The sequence below is a fragment of the Arachis hypogaea genome, chromosome 11 (assembly GCF_003086295.3).
Source record: "Arachis hypogaea cultivar Tifrunner chromosome 11, arahy.Tifrunner.gnm2.J5K5, whole genome shotgun sequence".
NCBI lineage: Eukaryota > Viridiplantae > Streptophyta > Magnoliopsida > Fabales > Fabaceae > Arachis > Arachis hypogaea.
This window is the reverse complement of record NC_092046.1, coordinates 98899052-98921419: the sequence shown is the minus strand read 5'-3', so window position 1 is coordinate 98921419 and position 22368 is coordinate 98899052. Positions and strand designations below refer to the sequence as shown.

The following is a 22368-nucleotide window of genomic DNA, read 5'->3' as shown; positions in this document are numbered from 1 at the left end:
GAAAAGTAAATTGCAGAAGTGTAGAAGAATACGCAGTAAATAGCAAATGAAATTCAATTATGCAGAAGAAGTAAACAAGAGATCTCAAGGTGAGATTGAAACAGAAGTTCTTCAATTCTTCACCCAAGATCCAAAGCAAGAAAATAAAAGAGTGCTCAAGCAAGAACCAAGAAGAAGAGAGATCAATTCCCCTTCTCAATTCTCCCTGGAAATTCAAAGTAAAAGCTCAAAAATAAAAATGACAATTAAAAGGAAAAATTCAAAGTAAAAAGTAGCTCTCCCATTACATCAAACTAACTCTTATTTATACACTTTCTATTCTTGGATTTTGGAATTTGGATGGGCTTTTGATTTGGTGAAGAAATGAATTAAATTGGAGTTTTAATTTCATTTTCAGCCCAAGTTGCATCTCCCAGGGGAAAGCTCAGTTGGAAAATCCAACTTAGCTTTCAAGCATGCTGCCCATGTTGTTTGTGGTGCGCAAGGCTTCCTTGGTTGAGTGTCAATTGCACTAGAGCTCAGTTGGAAAATCCAACTTAGCTCTAGGCCGTGTTCTTGTTGTGCGCATGGCAAGCTTGGTGCGCCAAACTTGCTGGGCCTTGGTGTCATGACCGTGTCAAATTGTGGAGGCTTGGGGAGGGTTGATGCTCAGTTGGAAAATCCAACTGAGCTTTCCATGTAGCGCCTTGTTTGCGACCTGGAGGAAGCATTTTAGCTATTTATTCTTGAATTCCCTTGCAAGGAGTAGCGTGTGGTTCCAAGTTCGAATCCTAGAGGAAGCATTTTGGCTTATTTTTCATGATTTTCCTTATGCCTAGCAATATAATGTAGCGCTCCATTAAGTAAAGCAATTGAGCGCCTTTGCCTCCATGGAGTAGCGCCTTCTTGTCATCCCTCAGGTGCAAGGTTCAAGTCTTGGTGGCTTCATTTATAGGATTTTTACTTTGAATTAATTTTTGAGAGCCCCCGATAAAGCTCACTTAGTTAACTGAGCTTTATGCCATTTCCTTGCTTTCTTTAGTGCTCAGTTAACTTTTCCAACTTAGCTTCCATTCTTCCTTGATTTTTGACACGCTTTTTCTCTCTTGAGCACGCTTGTGGCTTCCTTTGGAACGTTTCTTATGCCACGCTTTTCTTCTTTTCTTCTTTCTTCACCTACAAGTAATCAAAACAACCAATCAAACTATCACTAAATTCACAAGGTTTATAAATCATTAAAATTCAATTAAATTTAGCTTAAACCTCATGATTTAACATCAATTACATGGTGGTTGATTGATTCAAAGAAGTCATGCATTTTTAATCCAAATTACTTTCTTAGAATGCAAGAAAGTGCATAAAACCTAATAAAAACAAAGAAAAAGGCTAGTGAAACTAGGCTAAGATGACTTGTCATCAGTGGTGACGCATGATAAACTACTATTTTACGGTTTATTTTGTATTGAATTGAGCGGATTTTACCCATTATTCTCACACGTATTCATATAATTCACATGTTTTACATTTTCCTTCCTAATTTTGTGCTATGATTGAAAACGTGCTTCTTTGACCTTAAAATTGCTAATTTTAATCCTCTCTTATTACCATTCGATGTCGTGATATGTGTGTTAAGTGATTTCAGGTTTTCCAGGGCAGGAATGGCTTAGAGGATGGAAAAGAAGCATGCAAAAGTGGAAGGAACACAAGAAATTGAAGTTTTGAGGATCTGGTAGCGACGCGCACGCGTGGACAACGCGTATGCGTGACTGAGCCAATGTCCAAATGACGCACACGCGTGGTTGATGCCTACGCGTGGCCAGTGAGAATTCCAGCGACGCGTACGCGTGACAAAGCGTCACGTGCTGCAATTTACAGAAAACGCTGGGGGCGATTTCTGTGCTGATTTGGACCCAGTTTCTAGCCCGAAAACACAGATTAGTAGCTACAGAGTGAAGCTAGAGGGGGGGAATCAATCATTCAATACATCATTCACACTACATTCATAGAATTTTAGGTTTATATGTAGTTTTCTAGAGAGAGAGGCTCTCTCCTCTCTCTAGGTTTTAGGATTTTTAGTCTTTTTCTTCTCAATTTCAGAATTCTACCTTGCTTTAATTTAGTTTTCTTCTACTCTTATTTGTTCTAGTACTTTAGTTATCTACTTCTCTTATTGATTCCTTTATTTTAATAATTTAGTTTATGAACTCATGTGTTACTCTCAACTTTCATTAATGCAATTTATGCTTCACGTTTCTTATTGTTCAATTGCGTTGTTATTGTTATTTCCTTGCTTTGGTTAGTCTTAGATTTTGCTATTTCTTGTTAGCTTTCTCTGTTTTTATTTTATGCCTTCTAAGTGTTTGATAAAATGCTTGGTTGGATTTTAAATTAGATTTTTATGTTCTTAACTTGGATTGATCAATTAGAGACTCTTGAGTTATCAAAATTCTTTTGTTGATTGGTGATTGAAAATTGCTAGTTGGCTTAGACTTCACTAAATCTAATATTTGATTAGGACTTGTGAACTTAAGTTGATTTTGCTCACTTGACTTTCCTTCATTGTTAGAGGTTAACTAAGTGAAAGCAAAAGGCAATTACCATAACAATTAATAATGATAATGAGGATAGAAATTCCAATTCTCAATCCTTGCTAGGACTTTTCTCAATTGTTAATTTATTTCCTTGTTATTTACATTACTTGTCTCTTATCACAAAAATCCCAAAAATACTTTTCCATAACCAATTATAAGTACACTTCCCTACAATTCCTTGAGAGATGACCCGAGATTTAAATACATCGGTTAATTTTATTGGGTTTGCTTAAGTGACAAATAATTTAAATATTGATTGAGGTTTAATTGTCGGTTTAGAACTATACTTGCAACGCGACATTTTTTTGAAAATCTTTACCGACAATTTCCGTCTGTCAAATATTTTGGCGCCGTATTATTAGTTATTGTGAATATTGTTAATATTTTTGCCTTTTCAATTCTTTGTTAGTTTCTTCGAGTTTAGGAGTTTGTTTTCATTATTTCTTATTATTTTTTGTTTTTATTTCTCTTGTTACTATGAATTCTCACCCCTTTGGCTATGAGTTTGGTTACAATTATGTTGTAGGAAGTGGAGATTACAATGAAGGCTTGCATCAAGGATGGGAAAATCAAAGATGGGAGGAGTGATGCGTGAGCATCTTCTCTATCTTTTCCTAGTGAATTTGCACTTGAATTACGAAGTTAAATCAAAATTTAAATAGCTTTTAGCCACTATGGATGCTACTTTGAGTTGCACACAATTCTATTTATTTCAGGTAGCATCTGGAGGGATTTCACGGAGTTTTGTAGCAGAAAAGGGAGAAAGTGAATGATGCTGTCAATCCTAACCTCCTTGCATTCAAACTGGAATAACTTGAGCTACAGAGGTCCAATTGACGTGATTCCAGCGGCATTAGAAATTTAACTTCCAGAGCTTTCCAACAATATATAATAGTGCACATTTCTTTTCCAGAAACCTCTGCATCCCCCACATTGAACTTGGTTTCTGCCAAGTTCAGCGTGGATTGGAGAACTTCCAAGGAAGAACTTGCTGCCTTCTCCACACTGAACTTGGAAAAAGCCAAGTTCAGCGTGGATTCAAAGGAACACACTGAAGCACTTGCTACCTTCTCCACATTGAACTTGGAAAAATCCAAGTTCAGCGTGGAGCTTAATGAATCCAATGGTCCCCACACTCTTCAAGCCCCGCACGGATCAATTAAATTAATTTTGATTCAACTTTTATTTTATTTAAAATTAGGAAAAGATATTATTTTAGTTTTAGAAAATATATTTTACATTAATTAGGATTAGATATAAAAGGGAAAAGAATCAGCCCTTCGGGCTTCTCCTCTCTTCTACCTCATTCCGCACTTTATTGTTTTTCAGAATCCTTATTTTCTCTCTGAACCATGAGCAACTAAATCTCCATTGTTAAGGTTAGGAGCTCTGTCTATTGTATGGATTGATACTATTATTTTTCTATTTTAATTCATGTACTGATTTATATTTCAAGAATTGTTTTCGTTCTTTATTTTATGAATTTGGGTGGAACGGAAGTATGACCCTTTTTCTAATTGAGTTCTTGTATAACTTGGAAAAGCTCTTTACTTGAACAACAGCTTGAAAACAATTTCTCCTAAATTTTAATTATCTGGACTTAACGGGATACGTGACATATAATCCTCTTATATTTGGGTAATTAGGATTTTTGTGGCACATAAACTAGAATTGAACTTCATCCTCTAATTGGAATTTAGTGACCAAGGAATTGGCGGTTGATGAAAGTTAGAGTAGACTAAGAAGGTCTAAGGAATTAGGGCTTAGTCATATATAGTTTGCAATGAATTGAATCATACATGATTAAAATAGTTAGTAAGAAAAGTCAATCCAGAAAATAGATATCTCTGAAGCCTTAACTGTTTCTCCATATATTATTCACAACTCATTTATTGCTTGCTTTCTAATTTACTGAATTTACTGTTTAATGCTTTTGAACTCTTAAACACCATTTTCTGTTTGCCTAACTAATAATTAACTTAACCATTGTTTCTTGATCAATCAATCCTCGTGGGATCGACCCTCACTCACCTGAGGTATTACTTGGTACGACCCGGTGTACTTGTCGATTAGTTTGTGGTTAGAAATTCTGCACCAAGTTTTTGGCACCGTTGCCGGGGATTGATAGTCATTAACAACTACTAGTTGTTTGATTGCTTAGATTGGGCATTTTAGTTTTTATTTACATAATTGTTGCTTTATTATTTTCGAAAACAAAAATATATATATATATATACAATTAAATTAGCACTAATATTTTCCTCTTTTTTTTCATTAGCTTCCCCCCTCCCCTGCTTCATTTTCTTTTTCTTTCCCTTTATTATTTAGTTAATATATATATAAGTAAATTAGTACTAATATTTTTCCTTAATTTCTGAAATTAAGTTTGGTGTTCCCCAGTTATTTTTATTTCAATTTTTCATGTTTATTTTTCTTGTTAATTCCGAATTTTTCTGTCCTAATTCTACCTACAATTTTTCAAATTTACTTATTTATTTTATTTATGATTTTTATTTTATTTGTTTACACAGGTTACCTCACTGGGAATTCTCTATACTCTGACATAGAGAGTTCTATCTTTTCTTGTCTTCTGACTCTTTATGAGCAGGAACAGGGACACGGAACCTCTGTTAGACTTTGATCCTGAACCTGAAAGGACTTTGAGGTGGCATTTGCAACAAGCAAGACTTTACAAGGCTACAGAGTCCACTAAGGATCATAATAATAATGCTGTCAATGCCAATGTGGCAAATTCAGTTGGGAATGAGCAACCTAGAAGAGTGCTTGGCTCTTACACTGCTCCCAATGCAGATCTTTATGGAAAAAGTATTGTGGTGCCTCCTATAGCTGTAAATAATTTTGAACTGAAGCCTCAGCTTGTCACTCTTGTACAACAAAATTGTCAGTATCATGGACTTCCTCATGAAGACCCAAATTAATTTATCTCTGATTTTTTGTAGATTTGTGATACTGTGAAGACCAATGGAGTGAATTCTAAGGTGTACAAACTCATGCTCTTTACATTTGCTGTGAGGGATAGAGCAAAACTGTGGTTAGATTCTCAACCCAAGGAGAGTCTGGATACTTGGGACAAGGTTGTCACTGGATTTCTGACAAAATTTTTTCCACCTCAAAAGCTTACTAAGCTAAGGGTGGAGGTTCAGACTTTTAGACAGAAAGAGGGTGAGCCCCTTTATGAAGCTTGGGAAAGATTCAAGCTACTAATAGGCAATGCCCTCTGGACATGTTCTCTAGATGGACTCAGCTGGATATCTTTTATGAGGGCTTATGTGAAATGTCCAAGATGCGCTTGGATAATTCTGCAGGTGGTTCTTTGCACATGAAGAAGACACCAGAGGAGACTATTGAGCTTATTGAGTTGGTTGCTAACAACCAATACTTATATTCCTCTAACAGGAATCCTATGCACTCTGAGACATCTCAGAAGAGAGGCGTGTTGGAAGTGGAAGTTGTTAATGCTCTTCTCGCTCAGAACAAGCTTATGTCTCAGCAAATAAGTCTACTTACTCAACAGATGAGTGGAATGCAAGTTTCAGCTGTCAATGCTCAGACTGCACCTCAAGAGGTCCCTTATGACATGACAGGTAATTTTGTGCAAAATAATAATTATGATTATGCTCAACCCTCTTCTGAACAGGTCAATTACATGGGAAGTGGTCCTGAAAATCCCAACAATGATCTGTACTCTAAGACGTATAATCAAGGATGGAGAAATCACCCAAATTTTGGGTGGAGAGACCAACCTCAGAGATCTCAGAATTTCAACAATAATTCTCAGGGCAATTTACAACAGAACAATCACAAAAACCACCAATTTCAGTCTCATCAACAACAACTACCTCAGCAGGCAAATTATAAATCCCAAGAAGATTCTAATTGGGAGATAATGAGAAGTTTTATGCAGGAAACCAGAGCTTTCATTAGAAACTTGGAGGTGCAAATGGGCCAATTGAGCAAGCAAATGCCTGAGAAGTCTTCAAATACATTTTCTGGTGATACAGTGGTGAACCCAAGAGAAGATTGCAAGGCTATTCAATTGAGGAGTGGTAAAGTAGCCGGTTCTGAGACCAAGGTCAATGAGGAGCTAGTTGAAAAAGAAGCTCCAGAGGAGAAGAAGGAAGAAGTAGAGTACAACCCTCTAAAGCGTGCAGATATCCCATTCCCTGACTCTCTTGACACTTATCCTACATTGCCAAAGGATCCTGAATACAAGCTAAAAATGCCATATCCTAAGAGGCTTCAGAAGGCTTCCAAAGACAAGCAATTTTCTAAATTCTTAGAAGTCTTCAAGAAGCTTCAGATCAACATTCCTTTTTTAGAGGCTCTTGAGCAAATGCCTCTTTATGCTAAATTTATGAATGAATTGACTAACAAGAGGAATTGGAGGGAACAAGAAATGGTGGTGTTAACCAAGGAATGCAGTGCTATTATTCAACATAACATTCCTGAAAAGATGCAGGATCCAGGAAGCTTTGTGATTCCTTGCACCATTGGAGATGTCACCATTCAGAGAGCTTTATATGATCTTGGAGCTAGCATCAATCTAATGCCACTTTTAGTGATGAAAAAGCTTCAAATTGAGGAGGTAAAACCCATTCGTATTTCTCTTCAACTTGCTGATCTTTCTATTAAATTACCTGTGGGTGTTGTTGAGGATTTACTTGTGAAAGTAGGACCATTTATTTTTCCTGCTGATTTTGTTATTTTAGACATGGAAGAGGATGTAAAATCCTCTATTATTCTTGGTAGACCCTTTTTAGCTACAGGTAGAGCTCTGATTGATGTACAAAAGGGTGAATTAATCCTGAGGGTCAATGAAGAACAGGTGGTCCTTAATATTTTTGAAGCTCTCAAGCACCCTAATGACTCTGAAGGGTGTTTGAGAATTGATGTTGTTGAACCACTTGTTCAAGAAGTACTGAAAGATGAGTTACTTGATGATGTTCTAGATCCTATTGCTGAGTATGAATTAATTGAAGTTGATGATTCACCACCTCAAAAGGAGCTGATGAACACGCCAATAAAGGAGGAGGAAGTCTCCAAGCTTGAGCTCAAACCTTTGCCCCCTTCTCTGAAATATGTGTTCTTGGGTGAAAATAATTCATATCCAGTGATTATTAGCTCTTCCCTGAAGCCTGAAGAGGAAGAGGCGCTTATTTTAGTACTCAGGAGCCATAAAACAGCTCTTGGGTGGACCATTAGTGATTTAAAGGGGATTAGTCCAACCAAGTGCATGCACAAGATCCTTCTTGAAGATGATGCTAAACCAGTTGTGCAACCACAAAGGAGACTCAATCCAACCATGAAAGAGGTGGTCCAAAAAGAGTTAATGAAATTATGGGAAGAATGTATTATTTACCCTATTTCTGATAGTCCTTGGGTAAGTCCTGTGTAGGTAGTTCCCAAGAAAGGAGGAATGACAGTGGTCAAGAATGAAAAGAATGAGCCTATTCCTACAAGAACAGTCACAGGATGGAGAATGCGCATAGACTACAGGAGGCTCAACACTACTACAAGGAAGGATCACTTCCCCCTGCATTTCATTGATCAGATGCTTGAGAGGTTAGCTGGTCATGCTTTTTATTATTTTCTAGATGGATATTCTGGATATAATCAAATTGCAGTGGACCCTCAAGATCAAGAAAAGACAGCATTCACATGTCCTTTTGGAGTTTTTGCTTACAGGAGAATGCCATTAAAACTTTGTAATGCTCCAGCAACATTTCAAAGGTGTATGCTTTCAATTTTTTCTAATATGGTTGAAAAGTTTATTGAGGTATTTATGGATGACTTTTCTGTCTTTGATAATTCTTTTGAATCATGCCTTAAGCATTTATCTCTGGTCTTGAAATGGTGTCAAGAATCAAACCTTGTTTTACATTGGGAAAAATGTCATTTTATGGTTACAGAAGGTATTGTTCTTGGACACCGAATTTCAAGTAAGGGGATTGAGGTTGATAGAGCAAAGGTGGAGGTAATTAAAAAATTACCACCACCAACCAATGTTAAGGTGATGCCAAGGCATCATAGGCTAGTTTCACTAGCATTTTTCTGTTAGTTTTAGTTGTTTTATGCATTTTCTTGAGCTTAAAGTAACCAAAAATGGTTAAATGAAGAACAAAGCAATGAACCATCCAAACAATATGATTTTGATGCAAATTCCATGAGTTTTAGTTATATTACTTAAATGCTATGAATGAAAGATTTCTCATGAAATTTTGCAAGACTTTGATGCAATTGTTTGGATGATTTCAGGGAAGAAGAGGCTAAGCAAGGAAGCAACAAAATCAATAAAGGAAGCTTGAATATCACATGTGGAGTTTAAGTTCCAGTTTAAGCCTAAACTGGAGCTTAAACGCCAAAATCATGAAGGATAAGAAATGCTGGAATTGAAGTTTAACCTCCAGTTTGACCTTAAACTGGAGGTTAAACGCCAGAATGAAAAGCCTCACTAAAGAAGCATTCCACGTTAAACCTCCAGTTTGACCTCAAACTGGAGGTTAAACGCCAGAATGATAATGTCACTCAGGGGGAGTTCCACGTTTAACCTCCAGTTTGACCTCAAACTGGAGGTTAAACGCCAGAAGGAGGAAGAGTACCAGGGAGCCATTCCACGTTTAAGCTCCAGTTTGACCTCAAACTGGAGCTTAAACGTGTTCGACAGCTTTTCTCCTCCAGGGTTGCTCTCTCCATTTCCACGTTTAACCTCCAGTTTGACCTCAAACTGGAGGTTAAACGTGTTCGACACCTCCAGGGCTACCATTCTAAGCTTCCACGTTTAACCTCCAGTTTGACCTCAAACTGGAGGTTAAACGTGTTCGACCTCCAGTATGCCTCCACCCTTTTCCACGTTTAACCTCCAGTTTAACCTTAAACTGGAGGTTAAACGTGTTCGACCTCCAGGGCTGCCCTTCCTATTTCCACGTTTAAGCTTCAGTTTAACCTTAAACTGAAGCTTAAACGTGTTCGACTACATGACTCTCCAGGGCTGCCTTCTTCCATTTCCACGTTTAAGCTTCAGTTTAACCTTAAACTGAAGCTTAAACGTGCTTCTACAAAAGGCCTCACTGGAAGTGTCTGGCGTTTAAGCTGCAGTTTAAGCTTAAACTACAACTTAAACGCCACTCTTGGAAAAGGTTTCTGGGCCAAAAATATTGTGATTTAAGTTAGTCTTTGAGCACAAATATTAACGTAAACTTACTTTGGTATGAAACCCAATTGAATATCATGGTTTATGGGATTGGGCCTGAAGGATTGATGAGTTTGAAATCTCAATTTATTGAGTCATGTGTCATTATTTGATTATCACTAAGTTGGCTCAATAAATGTTACAGGATTTGGATCAACAACCTCATCAAGATTATGGATCATAAACCCAAGGCAAAAGGAAAGCAAGGAGAGGCCTCAAAGCCCAAGAAGCACAACTGAAGCTCAATATAGAAAGTGTATAAATAGGATAGAAGTTAAGTTAGAAGGAACTTTTACTTTCACTTTTAGAGTTTTCCTTTTCTTTGTAATTGAATTCAGAGCTATGATTCACTAAACCCCCTTTCATTGGGTTAGGGAGCTCTATTGTAATTCAATGAATCAATAATAGTTTACCTTCTTCTTCAATCTTTTCTCTTGAATTTTGTTAGAAAGCTTCTCGATCTAATTCCATTGAGTAGTTGTCTTGGGAAAGAAACTACCCATACTTGGAATCCTTCGGAGCCTTGGGAAAGGAATGGAGGATTCATGCTAGAGAAGCTTTCTCACAGTGAATTGGATTGGGGTTTGGATGGATATTGTGACATGTAATCCTACCAAATTGTGGTTCATGAAATTGTGTGGTATAATCAGTGATCAAGCATCATCTCTTCTTATGAACATTTAAACCAAGGGATTGGGAATTTGTTTGTTTTTAGAGAGAATTGGTGAGCCAAGGGATTGGTATCCAATCATATAAGATTGCCAAGCAAAATTCAATGAACGCATTGGTTGAGGAAGAGATAAACATGTTTTGATTCGGAGATCTCAATATCTCCTATAACCCAATGAATTCCCCATTTCTGATTTCCATTTTCTCTTTACATTCTGCAACTCAATTCATGCAACACCCCCATTCCCTTTTAATTTCAGCAATTTAGTTTCTGCTCTTTAATTCATTGCAATTTAAGATTCCGCCATTTCAATTTCTTGTCATTTACTTTTACCGCCAATTTTACATTCCGCAATTCTCATCTCAATCTTGATTCCGCTCAACTAGAACACACTTCTAATCCGAATTGCTCACTCAACCAATCCTTGTGGGATTCGACCTCACTCTATTGTGAGTTTTTACTTGACGATAACCGGTGCACTTGCCGGAAGGAATTTTGCCGATCGTGCAATTTCCTAAATCGTAGCATAACTAGTTTATGTGCATCAAGTTTATGGCGCCGTTGCCGGGGATTGGTTTTCGATTGACAATTCTCAAATTGGAAGCTAACTAGATTGAGCAATTTTCTCTTGCTTTGTTAATTCTGTTCAAGATACTTGTTGAATTTTAATTTCTGCACTCGGTTACATGCTTTCCTTCTTTATGCCTTTAAATTCATGCAACTAACTCACTGACGCACTAACTGTTTGAATTAATTCCTCAATTGATCTATCCATACTCTTCCATTAACCAAGAGTACTTCACTTGTTTGTGTTTGAGCTGTGTTCTTGTATGACAGGTAGGAGAGGAGAGACATCAACTCCTCCATATACCGAACCAGAGAGGACCCTTCATAGACTTAGAAGGGAAGCAAGAGGGAAGAGAGTAGTGGGAGAAGAGGAATCTGAAGGAGAATCTGAGGACAATTTTGAGGAAGCTTTAGATCTCAACATGGATAGAGAAGTTCACAACCATGAGAGAGCTGATGGAAACGATGCCATTCCTGAGAGGAGGGTTCTTAGTTCATACATAAACCCAACCTCTGGGAATTGTGGTAGTAGCATCCAGAAACCACCCATTCAGGCCAACAATTTTGAGCTCAAGCCACAGCTAATATCACTTGTGGAGAATCATTGTTCCTTTGGAGGAAGTGCTAATGAAGACCCAAACCAACATCTCACAAAATTCCTGAGAATTTGTGACACTGTGAAGTCCAATGGAGTCCAGGAAGATGCCTATAAACTGCTTTTGTTCCCATTTTCACTTAGGGACAAAGCAGCTAAGTGGCTGGAATCATTCCCAAGGGGGAGTCTAACAACATGGGATGAGGTGGAAAGCAAGTTTCTGGCACGTTTCTACCCTCCACAAAAGGTCAATAGGCTTCGATCTGAGGTTCAGACTTTTAGACAACAAGATGGTGAAACTCTCTACGAGGCATGGGAGAGATTCAAGGACTTGACAAGGAAATGCCCACCAAACATGTTCCATGATTGGGTGCAATTGCACATCTTTTATGATGGGCTCTCTTATGAATCAAGGAAGGTTGTAGACCATTCATCAGGAGGTTCATTGAACAGGAAAAAGACTGTGGAAGAAGCCATTGAAGTGATCGAGACAGTGGCTGAGAATGAGTACTACTATGCATCAGAGAGGCACAACACTAAGGGAGTCATGGAGCTGAACCATGTTGATACAATTCTAGCCCAAAACAAGGTGTTTGCCAAGCAACTAGCAGAGCTTACCAGGCAATTAGAAACAAAGCAAGTGGCTGCAATACACACACAAGATCAAGAGGAAGTAAGCATTGAAGGAGGTGATTGGGATGAGGCTAACTATGTGGGAAACCAACAAAGGCAATCATATGATCCACATTCCAACACTTACAACCCAGGCTGGAGAAACCACCCAAACTTTGGGTGGGGAAACCAACAAACCCAACCACAAAATCACAAACCTTACAACCACAACCAACATAACAATTCCACATACCAAAACTCCAACCAAAGATCATACCAAGCCACACAAAACACTTACCCCCAACCATCATATCATGGCCAAAATAATCAACATACCCAACCTAATCCGAACCAACAATTTCAAGATCAATTAAACCGGATAGAAGGAATGATGGCAACCATGAGCCAAGACATAATTGAATTGAAAGCTTTTAAGGAAGAAGTAAATTCTAACTTGCAAAACCAAGGAGCTGCCATCCAGAAGCTAGAAAATCAAATTTTGTATTTGACTAAGCAAGCCCCTGGGACAAGCGGTTCGCATGCTGCCAAGGCTATTGCAAGGGAAGAATGTAAGGCCATAACCCTCAGAAGTGGAAAGAATCTAAAGGAGATCTCAAGGGAAACCACAGAGGATGAAGCAAAGGAAAATGTGAAAGACAAAGAACAAGGACAATCTTTTACACCGTCTGCAACAAAAGAAAAAGAAAAAGAGGTCCTGAAGCCTTACACACCTAAAGCACCTTATCCTCAACGTTTGATGAAAAGTGAAAAGGATGGCCAATTCTCCAGGTTCTTGGAGATTTTCAAGAAGCTTCAAATCAACATTCCCTTTGCTGAGGCAATAGAGCAAATGCCACTCTATGCAAAATTCTTAAAAGAATTAATGACCAAGAAGAGAAGCTGGAGAAATGAGGAAACTGTGTTGTTAACTGAAGAATGCAGTGCCATCATTCAGCACAAATTGCCTCAGAAATTGAAGGACCCAGGCAGTTTCCAAATCCCCTGCATCATAGGAGAAGTCATGGTGGAGAAGGCCTTGTGTGACTTAGGGGCCAGCATCAATTTGATGTCGCTAACAATGATGAGAAGAATGAAGATTGAGGAAGCCAAACCAACAAGAATGGCCCTCCAATTGGCAGATCGAACTTTTAAATTCCCTCATGGGATAGTTGAGGACTTGTTGGTGAAAGTGGGAGAATTTATATTTCCTGCTGATTTTGTGGTGTTAGATATGGAGGAAGAAGCCAAAGCTTCAATAATTCTGGGAAGACCCTTCCTAGCCACTGCTGGAGCCATCATAGATGTACAAAAGGGTGAACTCACTCTTAGACTACATGATGAGAAATTGGTGTTTAATGTATTCAAGGCAATGAGCTATCCATCAGAATCACTAAGGGAATGCATGAGGGTTGATGTAGTGGACATTGCAGTACAAGAAACTTTTGAGGAAACAATAAAGGAATTGGCAGAGGAGGAGTTCACCAAGGATATTGAAGTTAGTGATATCAAGGGTGCTGACACAACCATGCTAAGCATGCCAGAGAGAGTGAAAGAAGAAAAGGAAGCACCAAAACCTGAGCTCAAAGCCTTGCCCCCTAATCTCAAGTATGCATACTTGGGTAGTGATGAGAGTCACCCTGTTATCATTAGCTCTGCCCTGAGCCAAGAACAGGAAGAAGAATTGATCAAGGTGCTGCAAACTCATCAAGATGCCATTGGATGGACCCTAGCTGATTTGAAGGGGATAAGTTCATCCATATGCATGCATAAAATCTTGTTAGAAGAGGATGCTAGACCCTCCATTCAAGCTCAGAGGAGATTGAATCCCGTCATGAAAGAAGTGGTACAAAAGGAAGTCAGGAAGTTATGGCAGGCAGGGGTAATCTACCCCATTTCTGATAGCCCATGGGTTAGTCCCATCCATGTAGTTCCTAAGAAAGGTGGCATAACTGTGGTACCAAATGAGAAGAATGAACTCATACCCACAAGAACCGTCACTGGGTGGAGGATGTGCATAGACTACAGGAAGCTCAATGAAGCCACCAGAAAGGATCATTTCCCACTCCCATTCATGGATCAGATGCTTGAAAGGCTTGCCGGACATGCTTACTATTGCTTCTTGGATGGATATTCAGGATACAACCAAATAGTAGTTGATCCGAGTGATCAAGAGAAAACATCATTTGTTTGTCCATATGGAGTTTTTGCTTATAGACGCATGCCCTTTGGATTGTGCAATGCACCTGCCACTTTCCAAAGATGCATGCTGTCCATCTTTTCAGACATGATTGAAAAATTTATTGAGGTCTTCATGGACGATTTTTCTGTGTTTGGGGATTCTTTTCCCAGCTGCCTACACCACCTTGCCTTGGTGCTTAAGAGGTGCCAAGAGACTAACCTAGTATTAAACTGGGAAAAGTGTCATTTCATGGTCACAGAAGGAATAGTCCTTGGCCACAAAATCTCTAATAGAGGCATGGAGGTGGACAGAGCTAAGGTGGAAATCATTGAAAAACTACCTCCACCAAGTAATGTCAAGGCAGTTAGAAGTTTTTTGGGACACGCTGGTTTTTACAGAAGGTTTATTAGAGACTTTTCTAAAATAGCCAAACCTTTGAGTAACTTGCTTGTCTCTGATACACCCTTTGTATTTGATAAAAATTGCATGCTAGCCTATGAACTTTTGAAGCAAAAACTTTCCTCTGCACCTATCATTGCCCCACCTGATTGGAACTTACCTTTTGAACTGATGTGTGATGCATCAGACCTTGCTATTGGGGCAGTGTTAGGACAAAGGAAAGACAATTTGGTACATGTGATTTATTATGCCAGTAAAGTCTTGAATGCTAACCAAAGGAATTACACAACCACTGAAAAAGAACTCTTGGCAATAGTCTTTGCATTTGACAAATTTAGATCTTATCTCATTGGATCTAAAGTCATTGTCTTCACTGATCATTCAGCTTTAAAATATTTACTTGCTAAACAAGAATCTAAACCAAGACTTATTAGATGGGTTCTTTTGTTGCAGGAATTTGACATTGAAATCAAAGACAAGAAGGGTGTAGAGAACAAGGTGGCAGATCATTTATCAAGGATACCATGTGAAGAAGGAAGCACACAAAGCACACATATAAATGAGTGCTTTCCTGATGAACAACTCATGGTAATTCACAAAGCACCCTGGTTTGCAGACATAGCAAACTTCAAGGCCACTGGGAGTTTACCTTTGGAATTTAACAAACATCAAAGGAAGAAATTGGTAAATGATGCCAAATACTTCATCTGGGACGAACCATACTTGTTCAAAAAATGTTCCGATGGCATACTCAGAAGATGCATATCCGAGGAAGAAGGAAGGGAAGTTTTATGGGACTGCCATGGCTCCACTTATGGAGGGCACTTTGCAGGAGAAAGAACAGCAGCTAAGGTGTTGCAGTGTGGTTTTTATTGGCCCACTATCTTCAAAGATGCAAAAGAATTAGTGAAGCACTGCCATGAATGCCAGAAAGCTGGGAACCTGCCAAGAAGAAATGAAATGCTACAACAATTCATTCTGGAACTTGAATTGTTTGATGTATGGGGGATAGATTTCATGGGACCATTTCCCTCCTCATACTCAAATAATTACATTCTTGTGGCAGTAGACTATGTCTCCAAATGGGTTGAAGCAATAGCAACTCCAACCAATGATAATAAGGTAGTCATGAACTTCCTCAGAAAACACATTTTTTGCCGTTTTGGGGTTCCAAGAGCAATCATCAGTGATGGAGGAAGCCACTTCTGCAACAAACCATTAGAGGCATTGCTTCTAAAATATGGAGTCAAACACAGGGTAGCCACACCATACCATCCACAGACAAGTGGGCAAGCCGAAATATCTAACAGAGAACTCAAAAGGATCCTGGAAAAGACTGTGGGAACTTCAAGGAAGGACTGGTCGATTAAGCTAGATGATGCTCTTTGGGCATATAGGACAGCTTTCAAAACACCAATTGGAATGTCTCCTTACCAACTAGTATATGGAAAAGCTTGCCATCTGCCACTGGAGTTGGAGCACAAGGCATACTGGGCCTTGAAACTTCTGAACTTGGACAACAAAGCTGCTGGAGAAAGAAGGATGTTGCAAATTCAAGAGTTGGAAGAATTCAGAGCAGAAGCTTATGAGAATGCCAAAATTTACAAAGAAAGAGCAAAGAAGAAGCATGACAGCAACATAGCCCCAAGGAAATTTGAAGAAGGGCAAAAAGTATTGCTCTACAATTCTAGGCTGAAGCTATTTCCAGGGAAGCTAAAATCAAGGTGGTCTGGACCATTCCTTGTCACCAAGGTCTCCAATTATGGACAAGTAGAAATCATGGAAGAAAAGTCACAACGAACCTTCATTGTTAACGGTCAAAGACTCAAACATTACTTGGGAGATGTGGAGGAGAAGGACAAAGTTAAATATCACCTCAACTGAGGAAGCTGACCGTCAAGCTAATGACGTTAAAGAAGCGCTTGTTGGGAGGCAACCCAACCTGAGGTAATACCTTGTTGCTGTTTCTTTTATTTGTTTCAATAAAAAGGGTGAAGTAGTTTCTGTGCATTGCAAAGAATTAAGTTTGGTGTTTCACACCAAACAATGAATTCATGGATCAATAATTCAAAGGGGAATGTGTGACTCTAAGTTTGGTGTTCCACCATAAAGATCAACTGAACACAACAACCTTTGAATTATATGAAAGGAACAACTATTCTAAGCAGTCACAGAAATGCTTAAAACCCTTAGTAGCAACATCATTCCAAGAGAACTCAAGGATTCAAAGAACAGAGAAGTAAGTGGGAGACTAAGTTTGGTGTTCACACACCAACCTAAGACTCCGATACTTACCCACACATAGTTGAGCTAACCACTCAAGTGCTTGAGAAGCAAGCAACTTCATCACTCTTTGCAGGAAAGGAAACAAGAATCTTAAAGCATGAAGCAACATTTAGGAGAAGAAGGAGAAATCAAATTGTTTCCTGACAACAAAGAGAAAACAAGGAATTTCACAAGGTGGTATTATTCCTTGATAATTCTTTAAAAAGGGCAAACAAAAGCATGCGTGTTCTGGTTTAAACTGTAAATGTTGAATCTTTCTGGAATGTAGAGTTTTTCTAGTATGTGTGTTTGTTATTTGCTTTGAATAAAGTGAATGCCTAGATGTTTGGATATAACTTCACCTTCTTAAACGAGTGCTTGCCATGCTTGTTCTGTTTCCAAAAATAAAAGAAAAGTTTGAACAAAAGTAACTTGGCTAAATTAGTGACAAATCAAGTAGAATTAAGTGGTGGTATGCATGCTTGATTGTTTAGTCAGATCACTGGAATTAGAGTGTAGAATTATCATTCTTTGTGTAGAAATTGAAAACTGTCTATGGATCTTGATGAATAAATGTCTTTGGCCATGAAAAAGAAAGAAAAAGAAGAAGAAAAAGCCTCTGAAAAAGGGCAACCAAAAAGCAAGAAAATTGAGAAAATAAGCTAGGCACCAATGGTTTGATCTTCTAAGACAAATGCCTGTGGTGTTTATGTATTAAGGATATGCTTGGATGAATAGGTTCTGAGGAGTGTTTCAACACTTGGTAACTTGGGTTAACTAACCCGGGATTATCAACCAAAAGTCCATTATCAAGAGCAACCTAAATACAAAACATTTAGTCACACAAAGAGGTGCTGGGCACCAATGTCTCAAGAAGAAATGTGAACTAAAATGCCTAAAGTGGATATGTGTAGTGCACTGATAAGAAAAATAAAATGCCAAAGGCTTGTGCAACACATGACACTAAGCAAACAAGGAGCAAAAGAAGCTCTAAGAAAAAGAAAAGAAAAACAAAGAAGAGAAAAGTGCCAAAGACATAAAAATAACAAGAGGCCATAGCAGTGTTTGATGGATGCAATGAAAAAGTGATAATCTTACCTGATAAGTATGAAAAAGTGATGCTGCAACTTTCTGCATAAAACCCTTCTGAGGAACTTCAAATGCTTGCTAATATAGCCAATGTAATTGCTTTTTGTTTCATACTTTCTTCTCAAATAACTCAGGACTTGCTTAGGGACAAGCAAGTATTAAGTTTGGTGTTGTGATGCCAAGGCATCATAGGCTAGTTTCACTAGCATTTTTCTGTTAGTTTTAGTTGTTTTATGCATTTTCTTGAGCTTAAAGTAACCAAAAATGGTTAAATGAAGAACAAAGCAATGAACCATCCAAACAATATGATTTTGATGCAAATTCCATGAGTTTTAGTTATATTACTTAAATGCTATGAATGAAAGATTTCTCATGAAATTTTGCAAGACTTTGATGCAATTGTTTGGATGATTTCAGGGAAGAAGAGGCTAAGCAAGGAAGCAACAAAATCAATAAAGGAAGCTTGAATATCACATGTGGAGTTTAAGTTCCAGTTTAAGCCTAAACTGGAGCTTAAACGCCAAAATCATGAAGGATAAGAAATGCTGGAATTGAAGTTTAACCTCCAGTTTGACCTTAAACTGGAGGTTAAACGCCAGAATGAAAAGCCTCACTAAAGAAGCATTCCACGTTAAACCTCCAGTTTGACCTCAAACTGGAGGTTAAACGCCAGAATGATAATGTCACTCAGGGGGGAGTTCCACGTTTAACCTCCAGTTTGACCTCAAACTGGAGGTTAAACGCCAGAAGGAGGAAGAGTACCAGGGAGCCATTCCACGTTTAAGCTCCAGTTTGACCTCAAACTGGAGCTTAAACGTGTTCGACAGCTTTTCTCCTCCAGGGTTGCTCTCTCCATTTCCACGTTTAACCTCCAGTTTGACCTCAAACTGGAGGTTAAACGTGTTCGACACCTCCAGGGCTACCATTCTAAGCTTCCACGTTTAACCTCCAGTTTGACCTCAAACTGGAGGTTAAACGTGTTCGACCTCCAGTATGCCTCCACCCTTTTCCACGTTTAACCTCCAGTTTAACCTTAAACTGGAGGTTAAACGTGTTCGACCTCCAGGGCTGCCCTTCCTATTTCCACGTTTAAGCTTCAGTTTAACCTTAAACTGAAGCTTAAACGTGTTCGACTACATGACTCTCCAGGGCTGCCTTCTTCCATTTCCACGTTTAAGCTTCAGTTTAACCTTAAACTGAAGCTTAAACGTGCTTCTACAAAAGGCCTCACTGGAAGTGTCTGGCGTTTAAGCTGCAGTTTAAGCTTAAACTACAACTTAAACGCCACTCTTGGAAAAGGTTTCTGGGCCAAAAATATTGTGATTTAAGTTAGTCTTTGAGCACAAATATTAACGTAAACTTACTTTGGTATGAAACCCAATTGAATATCATGGTTTATGGGATTGGGCCTGAAGGATTGATGAGTTTGAAATCTCAATTTATTGAGTCATGTGTCATTATTTGATTATCACTAAGTTGGCTCAATAAATGTTACAGGATTTGGATCAACAACCTCATCAAGATTATGGATCATAAACCCAAGGCAAAAGGAAAGCAAGGAGAGGCCTCAAAGCCCAAGAAGCACAACTGAAGCTCAATATAGAAAGTGTATAAATAGGATAGAAGTTAAGTTAGAAGGAACTTTTACTTTCACTTTTAGAGTTTTCCTTTTCTTTGTAATTGAATTCAGAGCTATGATTCACTAAACCCCCTTTCATTGGGTTAGGGAGCTCTATTGTAATTCAATGAATCAATAATAGTTTACCTTCTTCTTCAATCTTTTCTCTTGAATTTTGTTAGAAAGCTTCTCGATCTAATTCCATTGAGTAGTTGTCTTGGGAAAGAAACTACCCATACTTGGAATCCTTCGGAGCCTTGGGAAAGGAATGGAGGATTCATGCTAGAGAAGCTTTCTCACAGTGAATTGGATTGGGGTTTGGATGGATATTGTGACATGTAATCCTACCAAATTGTGGTTCATGAAATTGTGTGGTATAATCAGTGATCAAGCATCATCTCTTCTTATGAACATTTAAACCAAGGGATTGGGAATTTGTTTGTTTTTAGAGAGAATTGGTGAGCCAAGGGATTGGTATCCAATCATATAAGATTGCCAAGCAAAATTCAATGAACGCATTGGTTGAGGAAGAGATAAACATGTTTTGATTCGGAGATCTCAATATCTCCTATAACCCAATGAATTCCCCATTTCTGATTTCCATTTTCTCTTTACATTCTGCAACTCAATTCATGCAACACCCCCATTCCCTTTTAATTTCAGCAATTTAGTTTCTGCTCTTTAATTCATTGCAATTTAAGATTCCGCCATTTCAATTTCTTGTCATTTACTTTTACCGCCAATTTTACATTCCGCAATTCTCATCTCAATCTTGATTCCGCTCAACTAGAACACACTTCTAATCCGAATTGCTCACTCAACCAATCCTTGTGGGATTCGACCTCACTCTATTGTGAGTTTTTACTTGACGATAACCGGTGCACTTGCCGGAAGGAATTTTGCCGATCGTGCAATTTCCTAAATCGTAGCATAACTAGTTTATGTGCATCATAAGGCAGTCAGGAGTTTCTTGGGTCATGCAGGATTTTATAGAAGATTTATAAAGGATTTTTCAAAAATTGCTAAGCCACTAAGCAACCTATTGGTTGTTGATGTTCCTTTTGTGTTTGATGCTGACTGCCTGCATGCTTTTAAAACTCTGAAAGCAAACCTTACTTCTGCTCCCATTATAGCTCCCCCTGACTGGGATTTACCATTTGAATTGATGTGTGATGCTAGTGATTTTTCTATAGGAGCTGTTTTAGGATAGAGGCATGGCAAGCTTGTACATGTCATTTACTATGCTAGTCGTGTGTTAAATGATGCTCAAAAGAATTACACAACTACAGAGAAAGAACTATTAGCTATTGTGTATGATGTTGATAAGTTTAGGTCATATCTAATTAGTTCTAAGGTTATTGTTTATACTGATCATGCTGCTTTGAAGTACCTTCTAACCAAACAGGACTATAAACCAAGATTAATTAGATGGGTGTTGCTCCTCCAGAAGTTTGACATTGAAATAAAGGACAGAAAAGGGCCAGAAAATCAAGTAGCCGACCATCTTTCCAGAATAGAGCCTCGAAAAGGAGTACAACCATCCACAGCTATGACTGATACATTTTCGGATGAACAATTATTTCTCATTCAGCAGGCCCCATGGTTTGCACATATTGCAAATTACAAGGCCATGAATTTTATTCCAAAGAAGTACAGTAGGCAACAAGTAAAGAAGCTATTGACTGATGCAAAGTACTACATTTGGGAGGAACCATACCTTTTGAAAGGTGTTCAGATGGTATAATCCGGAGATGTGTCCTAGATGAGGAGAAATAGCAGATTCTTTGGCACTATCATGGTTCCGATTATGGAGGCCACTTCGGTGGCGAAAGGACAGGTACAAAAGTCCTTCAGAGCTGGTTTTACTGGCCGACTCTCTTCAGGTACTCCAGAGAATTTGTGAAGCACTGTGACAGATGTGAAAAAGCCACGAATATTCCTGCCAACCATGAGATTCCACAGCAGGGGATTCTTGAGGTTGAGTTATTTGATGTTTGGGGTATTGATTTCATGGGACCTTTTCCACCCTCACATTCAAACAACTATATTCTAGTGGTAGTTGATTATGTGTCCAAGTGGGTGGAAGCCATGGCTCTACCCACCAATGATGCCAAGGTGGTGATGAGCTTTCTTTAGAGATATATTTTTAGCCGGTTTGGTGTCCCAAGGACACTCATTAGTGATGGTAGAAGTCATTTCGGTAATAGACAGCTGGACTCACTTCTGCAGAGATATAGAGTCCGTCATAAAGTGGCAACCCCCTATCACCATCAGACAAGTGGACAGGTTGAAGTCTCCAACAGGGAACTCAAGCGGATCTAGAAAAGACCGTCAGTGTTTCAAGAAAGGACTGGTCTAGGAAGCTTGATGATGCTCTATTGGCATACCGGACGGCTTACAAGACTCCTATTGGCATGTCCCCTTATCAGTTGTTCTATGGCAAAGCATGTTACTTGCCAGTTGAGCTAGAGCATAAAGCTTACTGGGCAATCAGGTATCTGAATCTTGATTCAGAAGTTGCAGGAATTAAGCGAATGCTTCAGTTGAATGAGCTTGATAAATTCATATATTCAGCCTATGAGAATGCCAAGCTC

At 38.6% G+C, this 22368-nt stretch overlaps 1 non-coding gene across 1 annotated transcript; it reads right to left on the bottom strand.

The window, feature by feature from the left end:
• Positions 1–11865: 11865 nt before the first annotated feature.
• LOC112725608 (small nucleolar RNA R71) lies at positions 11866–11969 on the bottom strand. Its single transcript, XR_003164705.1, has one exon. It is a non-coding gene; the product is annotated as a small nucleolar RNA R71 (small nucleolar RNA).
• Between the last annotated feature and the right edge of the window lie 10399 nt (positions 11970–22368).